The sequence below is a fragment of the Papio anubis genome, chromosome 18 (genome assembly GCF_008728515.1).
Source record: "Papio anubis isolate 15944 chromosome 18, Panubis1.0, whole genome shotgun sequence".
Lineage (NCBI taxonomy): Eukaryota > Metazoa > Chordata > Mammalia > Primates > Cercopithecidae > Papio > Papio anubis.
The window spans coordinates 62,670,875-62,683,957 of record NC_044993.1 but is presented as its reverse complement, the minus strand read 5'-3'; the positions used below and the strand labels follow the sequence as shown (position 1 = coordinate 62,683,957).

At 47.7% G+C, this 13,083-nt stretch overlaps 1 non-coding gene across 1 annotated transcript; it reads left to right on the top strand.

The window, feature by feature from the left end:
• Positions 1-5,924: 5,924 nt before the first annotated feature.
• Positions 5,925-6,029, top strand: LOC116271390. Its single transcript, XR_004179948.1, has one exon. It is a non-coding gene; the product is annotated as a small nucleolar RNA U13 (small nucleolar RNA).
• The last annotated feature ends 7,054 nt before the right edge of the window (positions 6,030-13,083 follow it).

The following is a 13,083-nucleotide window of genomic DNA, read 5'->3' as shown; positions in this document are numbered from 1 at the left end:
GGGATTACAGGCGTGCGCCACCATGCCCAGCTAATTTTGTATTTTTAGTAGAGATGGGGTTTCTCCGTGTTGGCCAGGCTGGTTTCCAACTCCTGACCTCAGGTGAACCACCCGCCTTGGGCTCCCAAAGTGCTGGGATTACAGGCATGAGCCACCGCATCCAACCGATCATGCTGACAATTTTAAGTACTGGTCAGATATTTTGTGAATATTCCCTCTTCCTCTATTTTTTGGAATAGTTTGATTGAGTAGGATTGGTAGTTTTTCTTTAAGGGTTCGGTAGAATTTCACAGTGAAGCCACCAGGTCCTGGGCTTTTCTTTCCTGGGAGACTTTGTATTAAGGCTTCAATCTCATTCCTTGTTATTGGTCTGTTCACGTTTTGGATTTCTTCACGATTCACTTTTAGTAGGTTGTCTGTGTCCATCAGTTGATCCGTTTCTCCTAGATTTTCCAGTTTATTGGCATATAGTTGCTCATAGTAGCCACCAATGGTCCTTTGAATTTCTGTAGTATCTGTTGTAATGCCTTGTTTTTCATCTCTGATTTTGTTTCTTTGGGTCTTCTCTCTTTTTTTCTTAGTTAGTCTGGCTAAAGGTTTGTCAATTGTATCTTTTCAAAAAACCAACTTTTCGTTTTGTTGATCTTTTGTATTATTTTGTTTCAATTTCATTAATTTCTACTTTGATCTGTATTTCTTTTTTTCTACTGATTTTGGATTTGGATTGCCCTTTTCTAGTTCTTTAGGATGCATCGTTAGGTTGTTTATTTGGTCAGGTATTTTGTAGAGTGTCACTCAGTTGAGTTTTGTTTTTTTTTTTTTTTTTTTTTTGAGATGGAGTCCCGTTCTGTTGCCCAGGCTAGAGCACAATGGCACGATCTCAGCTCGCTGCAACCTCTGCCTCCCAGGTTCAGGTGATTCTCCTGCCTCAGCCTCCTGAGTAGCTTAGATTACAGGCACACGCCACCATGCTCGGCTAATTTTTTGTATTTTTAGTAGAGACGGGATTTCACCATGTTGGTCAGGCTGTCTCGAACTCCTGACCTCGTCATCTGCCCACCTCGGCCTCCCAAAGTGTTGGGATTACAGGCATAAGCCACTGTCCCTGGCTTCCATTGGGATTTGACTGATATTTTTCTCATGACTAGACTGAGGTTATGTGTTCTGGGAGGAAGAGCTGGGAGGTGAGTGCCCTTCTGCTCACTTCCTACAAAGGGGATGTGCTCTCAGGAGGACTAACTTGATACCTGGCTGAGGCAGTGCTTGTCAGGTTTCTTTACAGCAGAGCTACCGTTTTCCCCTGCGTTTGATACTGTGCTCTTCAGAAGGAGGTCACTCTGTGCAGCCCACACCTAAGAGATGGGAGTTAAGCTCCACCTCCTTGAGGGCAGGGCATCTTCATCACTTATTGGAATGTTTCTGCACTGGAGATTTGTCTCTTCTCCATTTATTGATTCATTCATTTATATCAGTATGGATCCATGGATCCTGTATACTTTGGGTGTAATCCAATTCTACTGTATTTTGTTGTTCAAATTGTTCCAGCATTGGCCACTGGGTGCCTTTCAGTTGTCTTCCGTGTCCCTGTGACACACTCCATCACTGTGAGATTTTGAGCACTTCCTTAACTTTCTGGCACCACAAGATGCTCCAGGCTCATCTTGTCTATTTCCTATCTTAGACCTAGAATCAGCTGTTTCTCCAAGGAACCCTGGTTCCTTTCATTGGTAAATGGTATTAGAAACCAAGATCTGGGTGCAAGATGTGCTCATGGCTATGGGGTGCTGTTGCTTCTTGGCCCTCTTAGTGGACAGAACAAGGAAATCTGTGTGTGTACTAACCTGTATGTACACAAATCTATATTTCTATATGTAACCATCTATGATACTGTTTTAGCTAAACCTGTTTATACTAACATCTCCAACTCTAATCCATGGTCATCACATGGATCATTCTAGATACCTCTCCTTGCTCATCTGTAACAGTGGGAAGCCTGGCTCTTATCATCCTCCATCCATTTACTTAATTGTTCCCTTTCACTCTGCATGTATGGTGGCTTTAGAACTGTTAACCTTTCTAAAGGCTGGGTACAGTGGCTCACACCTGTAGTCCCAGCACTTTGAGAGGCTCAAGCAGGAGGATTACTTGAGCCCAGGAGTTCAAGGGCAGCCTGGGCAACATGGTGACACCCTACCTCTACAAAAAGCACAAAAATTAGGTGGGCTTGGTGGTGCAGGCTTGTGGTCACAACTACTAGAGACTGAGGCAAGAGGATTGCTTGAATATGGGAGGTCGAGGTTGCAGTGAGCCATGATCATGCCATTGCACTCCAGCCTGGGTGACAGAGCTAGACTCTGTCCCGCCAACCAAAACAAAAAACGACAACAACAACAAAGAAAACCCCCACCTTACCCCGATATCTTTCCAGTCATTTATTTATTTATTTATTTATTTATTTATTTATATATTTAATGCCCTCTGTGCTGGGCACTATTTTAAACACCATGAACAATACAATCCCTGCCCTCGTGGAGTTATGTTCTAGTGCAGGAGATGAGCAAAACAATAAGAATGATAGATGGATAAATGATACTGTACATTGAAAGGAAAACAGAAAAAGTAAGGCACAGTGAGAACCATTGGGCCTTATGGAGGTAACTGGGATAAGTGGCAATTCAGGGTACTCAGGGCAGGCCGTGCTGAGAAGGTGACATTTAAGCAGATCCTGAAGGCAGTGAGGGAGTCAGTCATGAGGAAACCAGGGAAGAGTGCTCTAGACGAGGGGAACATCATGTGCAAAGGCTCTGGGGTGGGGATGCACAGCCGTTCTGCTGTGCCCAGGGAACAGCAAGGCCAGCATGGCTGGAGCAGAGAGAGGTGGGAGTGGGTAGGAGATGAAGTCACAGAGGTGGGAGGGGGGTACCACATTATAGGTGGCCTTATCAGCCTCCCTGAGGATTCAACTTTTACACCAAATGAAATGGGGAACACAAGAGTGACACTCTTTGTCTTAAGGACCCCTCTGCTCCTGTGCTGAGAAGAATGTAGGGGCAGAGGTGGAGGCAGGGAGGCTGTGGCTGTCACACAGGCATGAGGCCGTGGAGGCTCACACCCGGGTGGTAGAGGAGGTTGGTGAGGAGTGGTCAGAATCTGGCTGTGTGTTAAAGATGGGGCCAGCAGGACTCACCAGCAGCCTGGATGAGGGGAGCGATAGGGACAGAAGAGTTAAGGCTGGTTCCGAGACTTTGGGCTCAAGTACCTAGAAGGATAGCATTGCCACCAACTCCAGTGGGTGAAGAAGCCTCGAGAGGAGGGTCCAGAATTCAGACATCTCAGTAGAGGTGTCCAGTAAGTAGGCAGCTGAATATCTGAGTGTGACATTTAGCCTGGAAGTGATACATATGGGCATTGTCAGGGTTTAAAATCAGGAGACTGGCCAGGATCACTGATTTAGTTTTTTGCTGCTGCTATAACAAAGTACCATAAACTTTGTAACTTAAAACAACACGAGTTCCTTATGGGTTTTTTTCCCCCTCTGTCACCCAGGCTGGAGTGCAGTGGCATGATTACAGCTCATATTGCAGCCTTTATTTCCTAGGCTCAAGTGATCCTCCTTCTTCAGCCTCCTTGAGTAGCTAGAATGGAAGCCTGCCTCCGTGCCCAGCTACTGTTTTTCTTATTTTATATAGAAACAGGTCTCCCTGTGTTGCCCAGGTTGGTCTCGAATTCCTAGGCTCAAGCGATCCTCCCACCTCAGCCTCCAAAACTGCTGGGATTACTGGCATGAGCTGCTATGCCTGTCATATTATCTTGTAGTTCTGCTGGTCAGAATTTCAAAATGGTCTTAAGGGGCTAAAATCAAAGTACCAACAGGATGGCATTCCTTTCCAGAGCCTCTGGGGGAGAATCTGCTCTCCACCTTTTGTTTTTCCTCATCTTTCTAGAGGCCTCCTGCATTCCTTGGCTCATGACCCCTTCCCTTGTCTTCAAAGCCAGCAGCATAGCCTCTTCCAATCTCTCCGTGAGTCTGGCTCTCCTGCTCTGTCTTTCCCTTATGAGGTCTCTTGTGATTACACTGGACCTACCCAGGTAATTCAGGACAATCTTCCCATCTCAAGGTCCTTCATTTAATCATATCTGGATAGTCCCTTTTGCTATGTAAGGCAGCTTATTGACAGGTTCCAAGGATTCACACATGAGCATCTTTGGGGCCATTATTTTGCCTACCTCAAGCACCAAAGGGGTGATGGAGAGGAAGAGAGTGCCCAGGACCAAGCATGAAGAAGTCAGGAGCTGGCTGGATGCAGTGGCTCTTGCCTGTAATGCCAGCATCTTGGGAAGCTGATGTGGGCAGATCACCTGAAGTCAGGAGTTCAAGACCAGCCTGATGAACATGGCGAAACCCCGTCACTACTAAAAACCAGAAATTAGCCAGGCACGGTGGTGCGCGCCTGTAGTCCCAGCCACTCAGGAGGCTGAGGCATGAGAATCGCTTGAATCCAGGAGGCAGAAGTTGCAGTGAGCTGAAATCATGCACTGAACTCCAGCCTGGATGACAGAATAAAACTCCATCTCAAAAAAAAAAAAAAAGTCAAGAACTCAAGAGTTTGAGACCAGCCTGGCCAACATGGCAAGATCCCATCTCTACAGAAAATACAAAAATTAACCAGGTGTGGTGGTGCACAGCTGTAGTCCCAGCTACTCAGGAATCTGAGTCAGGAGAATCACTTGAGCCCAGGAGGTTGAGGCTGCAGTGAGCTGAGGTCCTGCCACTGCACTCCATCCTGGGTTGACAGAGCAAGACTCTGTATCAAAAAAAAAAAAGTCAGGAGCTAAGGAGGAGCAGCTAGGGAGGTAGGAGGAACCAAAAGACCTGGGTCCAGGAAGCCCGGTGGATAAAGGGCACTGGGGAGGGGGTAAGCAGCAGTTGTGTCAATCGCATCAGAGGTCAACTCAGAGGTCACTGATGGACATGGCAATGTGGCAGTCACTGGCAACCTTCAGAAGAATGGTTTGTGTGTAGCAGTGGGGGCCAGGCAAGCCTGGTGGGAGTGGGATTTATTTATTTAATAATAATAATAATAATAATAATAATAATAATAATAATTTTTTTTTTTTTGGAGATGGAGTCTTGCTCTGTCGCCCAGGCTAAAGTGCTGTGACACAATCTCAGCTCACTACAAGCTCCACCTCCCGGGTTCACGCCATTCTCCTGCCTCAGCCTCGCAAGTAGCTGGGACTACAGGTGCCCACCACCACACCTATCTAATTTTGTGTATTTTTAGTAGAGACAGGGTTTAACTGTATTAGCCAGGATGGTCTCGATCTCCTGACCTTGTGATCCGCCCGCCTCGGCCTCTCAAAATGCTGGGATTACAGGCGTGAGCTACCATGCCTGGCCTATTATTATTTTTTGAGATGGAGTCTTGCTCTTTCACCCAGGCTGGAGTGCAGTGGCACAATCTTGGCTCACTGCAACCTCCACCTCCCAGGTTCAAATGATTCTCCTGCCTCAGCCTCCAGAGTAGCTGGAACTACTGGCGCCCGCCACCACACCTGGCTAATTTTTTTATTTTTAGTAGAGATGGGGTTTCACCATGTTGGCCAGGCTGGTCTCCAACTCCTAACTTCAGTGATCCACCTGCTTTGGCCTCCCAAAGTGCTGGGATTACAGGTGTAAGCCACCACACCCGGCCTGGGGGTGGGATTTAGAAGGAGCACAAGAAAGCGAGTTGGAGAGAGCCAGGACTGGCAGCTCTTTCAAGGACTTTCACTGCCAAAGAGAACAGAAAAACGGGAATGTGGCTGGCAGCATAAGTGGGCCGGGAGAAGGTCTGGTTTGGTTGGAGTTTGGTTTCCAGTGGGACAGCAGAGCAGGACTGTTTGCTGGTGTGAATATGCAACAACAGAGAATGACAGATGAGGTGCTTCTGTGGCTCCCAAGCACGATGGTCGGGTGTTCACGAGGGTGTCGTGAGATGCACCTCCCTCAAACCTTGTTACAAGGTTGGCATGTTACCCGCCTGATGTGAAAAAAAAAAAAAAGAAAGAAAAAAAAATAGATAAGACTGAGGAGGGAGTAGTTTGGTAAATAAATAGATCACACCACACTTCTGCAGCTTACTTTTGTTCACTTGACCACATATCTCAGCAACATCTCCATAGGCAGTATTGTTTCGAGCAGTTTCGCTTGCATAAATCTATCCTGTCGATCAGGGTCAGCAAATAGAAATATAATGCAAGCCAGCCGGGTGAGGTGGCTCATGCCTGTAATCCCAGTGCTGTGGAAGGCCAGGGCAGGACGATTGCTTGAGGCTAGAAATTTGAGACCAGCCTGGGCAAAATAGCGAGACCCCATCTCTACCCTCCTCCCCCCACCAAAAAAAGCCAGGTGTGGTGTTACGCTCCTGCAGTCCCGGCTACTTAGGAGGCTGAGTGGAAGGATCACTTCAGCCCAGGAGGTCGAGGCTGCAATGAGTTATAATTGCACCACTGCACTCCATCCTGGGCAACAGAGAGACTCTATCTTAAGAAAGAAGGAGAAAGAGTAGAGAAAGAATAATGCAAGGCACAAATGTGGGCTCTATGTCATTTAAATTTTTCCAGTAACCACCTTTTAAAAAAGATTTTTTAGGCAGGGTGTAGTGGTTCATGCCTGTAATCCCAGCACTGTGGGAAGCCGAGGTGGGTGGATCACCTAAGGTCGGGAGTTCGAGACCAGCCTGGTCAACATGGTGAAACCCCCGTCTCTATGCAAAATATAAAAACTTAACCTGGTGTGATAGCGGGCACCTGTAATCCCAGCTACTCAGGAGGCTGAGGCAGAAGAATTGCTTGAACCCAGGAGGCGGAGGTTGCAGTGAGCCGAGATCGTGCCACTGCACTCCAGCCTGGGCAACAAGAGCAAAACTGTCAAAAAAAAAAAAAAAAAAAAAAAAGATTTTTAAAAAAAGTGTTGTGTAGGCCGGGCGCGGTGGCTCAAGCCTGTAATCCCAGCACTTTGGAAGGCCGAGACAGGCGGATCACGAGGTCGGGAGATCGAGACCATCCTGGCTAATACAGTGAAACCCCGTCTCTACTAAAAAATACAAAACACTAGCTGGGCGTGGTGGCAGCGCCTGTAGTCCCAGCTACTCGGGAGGCTGAGGCAGGAGAATGGCGGGAACCCGGGAGGCGGAGCTGGCAGTGAGCTGAGATCTGGCCACTGCACTCCAGCCTGGGCGACAAAGCGATACTCCGTCTCAAAAAAAAAAAAAAAGAAAGAAAGAAAGTGTGGTGTTTTAATGTTTTATTTAACTCAGTATATCCAAAATATCATCACTTCAAGTTGTCAATATAGAATGATTGAGATACTTTACATACTTCCGTTCACACCTAGTCTTCCAAATCCAGGGTGCATTTCATCCTTACAGTGCATCTCAGTTCAAACAAGCCACGTTTTAAGTCAGTGGCCACGTGTGACTCGAGGCTCTATTGTGGTCAGCACAGCCCAAAAAAACTCACATAGCTTTGGGAGGGCAAGGCGGACAGATCACAAGGTCAGGAGTTCAAGACCAGCCTGGCCAATATGGTGAAACCCTGTCTGTACTGAAAATACAAAAATGAGCCAGTTGTGGTGGTGGGCGCCTGTAGTCCCAGCTACTCGGAGGCTGAGGCAGGAGAATCACTCGAACCAGGGAGGTGAAGGTTATAGTGAGCTGAGATTGCGCCGCTGCACTCCAGCCTGGGTGACAGAGCGAGAGTCCGTGTCAAAGAAAAAAAAAAAAAAAAGGAAAAGAAAAGGAACTCACATGGATGAGCAGAGGCTACATACGAGACAGAGGCTACATACACAGCAGCACTGCTGTGACCACAAAGCTAGAGCCAGCCACGCTGTACCCTGGCATGGGGTGGACCTACACACTGGGACTTTTTGCTTTTAAAAACATTAAAAGGAAACATTTGTTTTGGTTTAATTCGTTTATTTAAATGATTTTTTTTTTGTTTTTGTTTTTTGAGACAGGGTCTTACTCTGCCGCCCAGGCTGGAGTGCAGTGGTGCAATCTCAGCTCACTGCAACCTCTGCCTCTGGGTTCAAGCATTCCTCCCACTGGGACTACAAGCGTGCCACACCACACCCAGCTAATTTTGTTTATATTTTATAGAGATAGGGTTTCATCATGTTGCCCAGACTGGTCTCGAACTCCTGGGCTCCAACGATCCACCCACCTCAACCTCCCATAGTGCTAGGATGACAAGTATGAGCCACTGCACCCAGGCTGAATCATTTTTTAGAGAGCATGTGTCCATTAAAAATTATGTTAATGGCCGGGCGCGGTGGCTCACGCCTGTAATCCCAGCACTTTGGGAGGCCGAGACAGGTGGATCATGAGGTCAGGACATCCAGACCATCCTGGCTAACACGGTGAAACCCCGTCTCTACTGAAAATACAAATTATTAGCCGGGCATGTTGGCAGGCGCCTGTCGTCCCAGCTACTCGGGAGGCTGAGTCAGAATGGCGTGAACTGGGGAGGCGGAGTTTGCAGTGAGCCAAGATTGCGCCACTGCACTCCAGCCTGGCGACAGTCTCAAAAAAAAAAAAACAAAAACAAAAACACAAAATTATTTTAATGAAGCTTCTCAGGTATTCAAAGTATCTCATCTCCAATCCCTGGCTTAAATTAGAAAACATTCGCGGCAGATTGATTTGAAGCCTTCATTTACCCCTTCCATCTGTCATTCCTATCCTTCCTCTCCCTGGACACTGGTGTTTATCCATTCCACGTCCATCTTTACATGTGTAAGTATGTGTCCCCAAATGATCAGAATACCGTTTTGAGGTGTTGACAGCTTTGTGTCCCCGAACAGTGAGAACAATTTTGGGGTGTTGAAATCTTGGTCTGGCATCACGCTCTATGTCTCACATAATAACTTGCTTTGTTGCTGAGAGGTACATCGTAAACATGTGGATGAAGAGAGGGGCCTTGAGCTTCTATTTGCCTTGTTACATAGTAGTAAGTTGCATATTGTTACATAGTAATCCTTATGTGCCTACCTTGTAATGTCTTAATTGCCTCATTTTTTGTGAGTTTTATTGAGGCAATCTCTCACTCTGTTGCCCAGGCTGGAGTGCAGTGGCACAGTCTCGGCTCACTGAAACCTGCAACTCCCGGGCTCAAGCGATTCTCATGCCTCAGCCTCCCGAGTTGCTGGGACTATAGACATGCACCACCACGCCTGGCTAATTTTTGTATTTTTAGTAGAGATGGGGTTTCGCCATGTTGGCCAGGCTGGTCTCGAACTCCTGACCTCAAGCGATCCACCCACATCAGCTTCTCAAAGTGCTGGGATTACAGATGTGAGCCACCGCGCCTAGCCTTTATACCCTCTTGATGGACACTTGGGCTGTTTCCAATTTTCTGCCATTATAAACAGTGTTGCTGTGGCTAGAATTTCTCTGGAATATTTTTAGTGGACCAGCAGTTCTCAAATTTTAGCATGCACCAGAATCACCTAGAGGGCTGGTAAAGACACAAGGTTCAATCTAGAATCCCACATTGCATTTACGCTATTAATTTTTTTCTGTTTTGTTTTTTTTCCTCTTAAAAATTAAAAAACAAAAAATAGAAACAGGTTCTCACCATGTTGCCCAGGCTGGTCTCAAACTCCTGGGCTCAAATGATCCTTCCACCTCAGCCTCCCAAAGTGCTGGGATTATAGGCGTGGGCCACCATGACCAGCCCTATTCCTTTTTCAATTAACAATAACAATGGGCAAACCTGGAAAAGACCCCACATGGCCAGAGGTGTTCAGGTGAAGAGTCAGGGAAGGGCTATGAGACAGAGTCAGCATCTTGACCTAGCCTTGCTTGAGCCCTGCAAGGACCTGTGGGACCTCTGGGCCCCTCTCACCTCCAGACAGGACAGCTCCTCCCCACACCCAGCCGGGTGGAGTGGGTGACCTGTCTATACCGCCGGCCCTGTGGGCCCTGTAATTAGAGAGATCAACTGGAGTTCAGCATCTGTATGACCTAGGAGAGTCCCTACAAAGAGTCTCAGGCTTCCCCTCTGTGGAGGAGTCTGGGGTGGGGGTGAGAGGCTCTGAGGGGCTGCACTCAGAACCTGGGTTTTTCACTTATTTGGCAAGTCTTAAATGTCCCAAGTGTTCACCAGGACTTGTGCTGGTGCTGGGGGGACAGCAGACAGCCTGACACTCCCAGGGGGCTCCTCATCAAAGGGAGGCCTACAGTAAACAAAGAACTACACAAATAAATATGGAAAGTGAACTGTCACTTGGGGAGGCGTGGGCCTTGGAGTGGGGTTTTGAGGGGTGAATAGGAGTTCACAAACCCTCAGAGGAAGGGGAAGGACTATGTTATTCATAAAAATCTCACTGGAAATGAAAAACACTTTGGGGGTTCCACTGTCTCTTGTCAGACTACCCAAATAACATTGCCGGGAAATTCCAGCAGGCCACACAGCAAAGCGTTCACTCGGGGCCAAATAACTTCAAAAAGCAAAATTAGAAAAGCCTCTCTGAAGAGTAGTTTTACACCTAAAATCTATGTTTAACGTGGCCCATGGATGTGTTTTGTAGATTTGCTCTGATGTGGAGTGGGGCCCCCAAAGCAGTGTACCAGGCACACCTCTGAGCTCATAAAACAGCTCTGGCAGCCAGGCAGGAAAACCATGGGCAGTTTCTTATAAAGTTAAACATTCATCTACACTGAGACACTGCAGTCCCACTCTCAGGTATTTACCCAAGAGCAAAGAAAGCATGTGCCCATCAAGATCTGTGCACAGATATTCATAGCAGCTCTGCTCCTAATAATCCCAAACTGCGAAACATCCCAAATATCCATCAACAATGAGAATGGGCCGGGCACGGTGGCTCACACCTGTAATCCCAGCACTTTGGGAGGCTGAGGTGGGGGATCATGAGGTCAGGAGATCGAGATTCTGGCTAACACAGTGAAACCCCGTCTCTACTAAAAAAGACATAAAAATTAGCTGGGTGTGGTGGTGGGTGCCTGTAGTCCCAGCTATTCGGGAGGCTGAGGCAGGAGAATGGCGTGAACCCAGGAGGTGGAGCTTGCAGTGAGCCGAGATCGCACCACTGCACTCCAGCCTGGGCAACAGAGTGAGACTCATCTCAAAACCAATGAGAATGGATAAACAAATTGAAGTGCCTCCATACAACGGGACACTGCTCCCCAAGAAAACATTGCAAACCATTGCACACGCCACGTCATGCACAGCTCTCCCACGTCTTGTGTTGTGTGAAACAGACCAGACAAGAAAGGACGCATCCCAAGTGACTGATTGGTTTATGTGCAGTTTAAGAACAGGCAAATTTCACTGCTAGTTATAGACGGCACAACAGTGGTTACCTCTGCTAGCGGGGCAGGGGTTTGCTTGTGGACTGGGAAGGGGCCCCAGGGAATCTTTTGGAGGCTGAGGGTGCCCTTGATTCTGATTTGAGTAGTGACTATATAGGTATAAAAAATGATCAAGCCGGACACTTAAAGGCAACATAGTTTATGCATTTTCACGTGTAAACATTATCCCTCAAGAAAATAAAAACAGCCCCAGTGGCTCCCCCCTTTCCTGCAGACTCCCCCAACACTACCACCCCCTTCTTTGCCTTGCACCAGTATGATAAGGCACTTGCTTGACGGGAAGAGAAACTCAGCCGCCAGCTGGGGTTCATTTGCACTTTCCCCGCCTGGTCTGCGGTCTGGCTCTGCAGCTAGCCGCTCCGACGGGGAGGAGGGGCCCAAAGCCACTGCCTGCCGCCTGGGCAGGGGAGAGGGGCACGTGAGGCCATGGCAGAGGCACAGCCAGCTTCTTGCATGTGCCCTCCCCGGGGAATGGCAGCAGAGCCTAAGACTGCCACGCCATGGGCACGGCCCTGGCAACAAACAGCCGCTTACCCAGTCAGCACGCTCTGCTTCTCAGCTGCAGTGCCACTGCCCGGACTCACTTCAGGCTGGGGCCTTGGTTTCCCCACCTGGAAAAGTGGTGAAAAGCCCCATCTTTCCAGCGTAGCAGTCTCGAGGCATTTGCAGCACGTGTTTGTGCTCAGTGTATCGACATAGGAGGCTGTCAAAACGGATGCAGAAAACATGGATGGTTATGAGCCCTGTTTTAATAAAATTAGAATAAAAAATAAAAGCCAGGCAAGGTGTTGTGCGTCTGTAATCCCAGCTACTGATGAGGCTGAGGTGGAAGGATCACTAGAGCCCAGTTCAAGCCCAGCCTGGGCAGCACGATGAAACCTAATCTCTACACAAAATACAAAACATTGCTGAGCGTACTTCCCAGCTACTGGAAGCTGAGGTGGGAGGATCGCTTGAGCCCAGGAGTTTGAGGCTGCAGTAAGCTATGATCACACAACTGCACTCTAGCTTGGGTTACAAAAAATAAAATAGGCCAGGCACAGTGGCTCACAGCTATAATCCCAGCCCTTTGTGAGGCTGAGGTGGGAGGATCACTTAAGCTCAGGAGTTTGAGACCAGTCTGGGCAACACAGCAACACCCCATCTCTACAAAAAATAAAAAAGTAAAAAATAGCCAGGCATGGTGGCATGTGCCTGTAGTCCCAGATTCTTAGGAGCTTGAGGTGGAAGGATCACTGGAGCCTGGGAGTTCAAGGCGGCAGTGAGCTATGATTGTACCACTGCACTCCAGCCTGGGTGACAAAGACCCTCCCTTTAAAAAGCAAAGAAACAAACAAGCAAAAAGAGTGAAAGATAAACAAATAATTAAATTTAAAAATAAAACTAGAAGAGGAAACCCGAACTATTTCTGAATGTGTTCATGTGAGAAGAGGGCAAAATGTAAAATATACACCAATCGTTTCACCATTGTTTTTCCCTGAAGGTTGGATTAAAGAAAGGGAGGGGATTAGCGCTTGAACACACCGCCCTTTGTCCTGGGTGTTGTGCTTCAGCGTGTGTGGATGGTAGCTTCGTGGTTAAAAAAAATAAGAAATGAGAGCAAAAAGTACTTTGAGAACTCTTTGTAGCTGTCACATCCCCAGACCCTGTGGTGAGAACCTCCAGGGACACTTGTGAACATGCATGTTCCCAGGCCCAGCCTCAG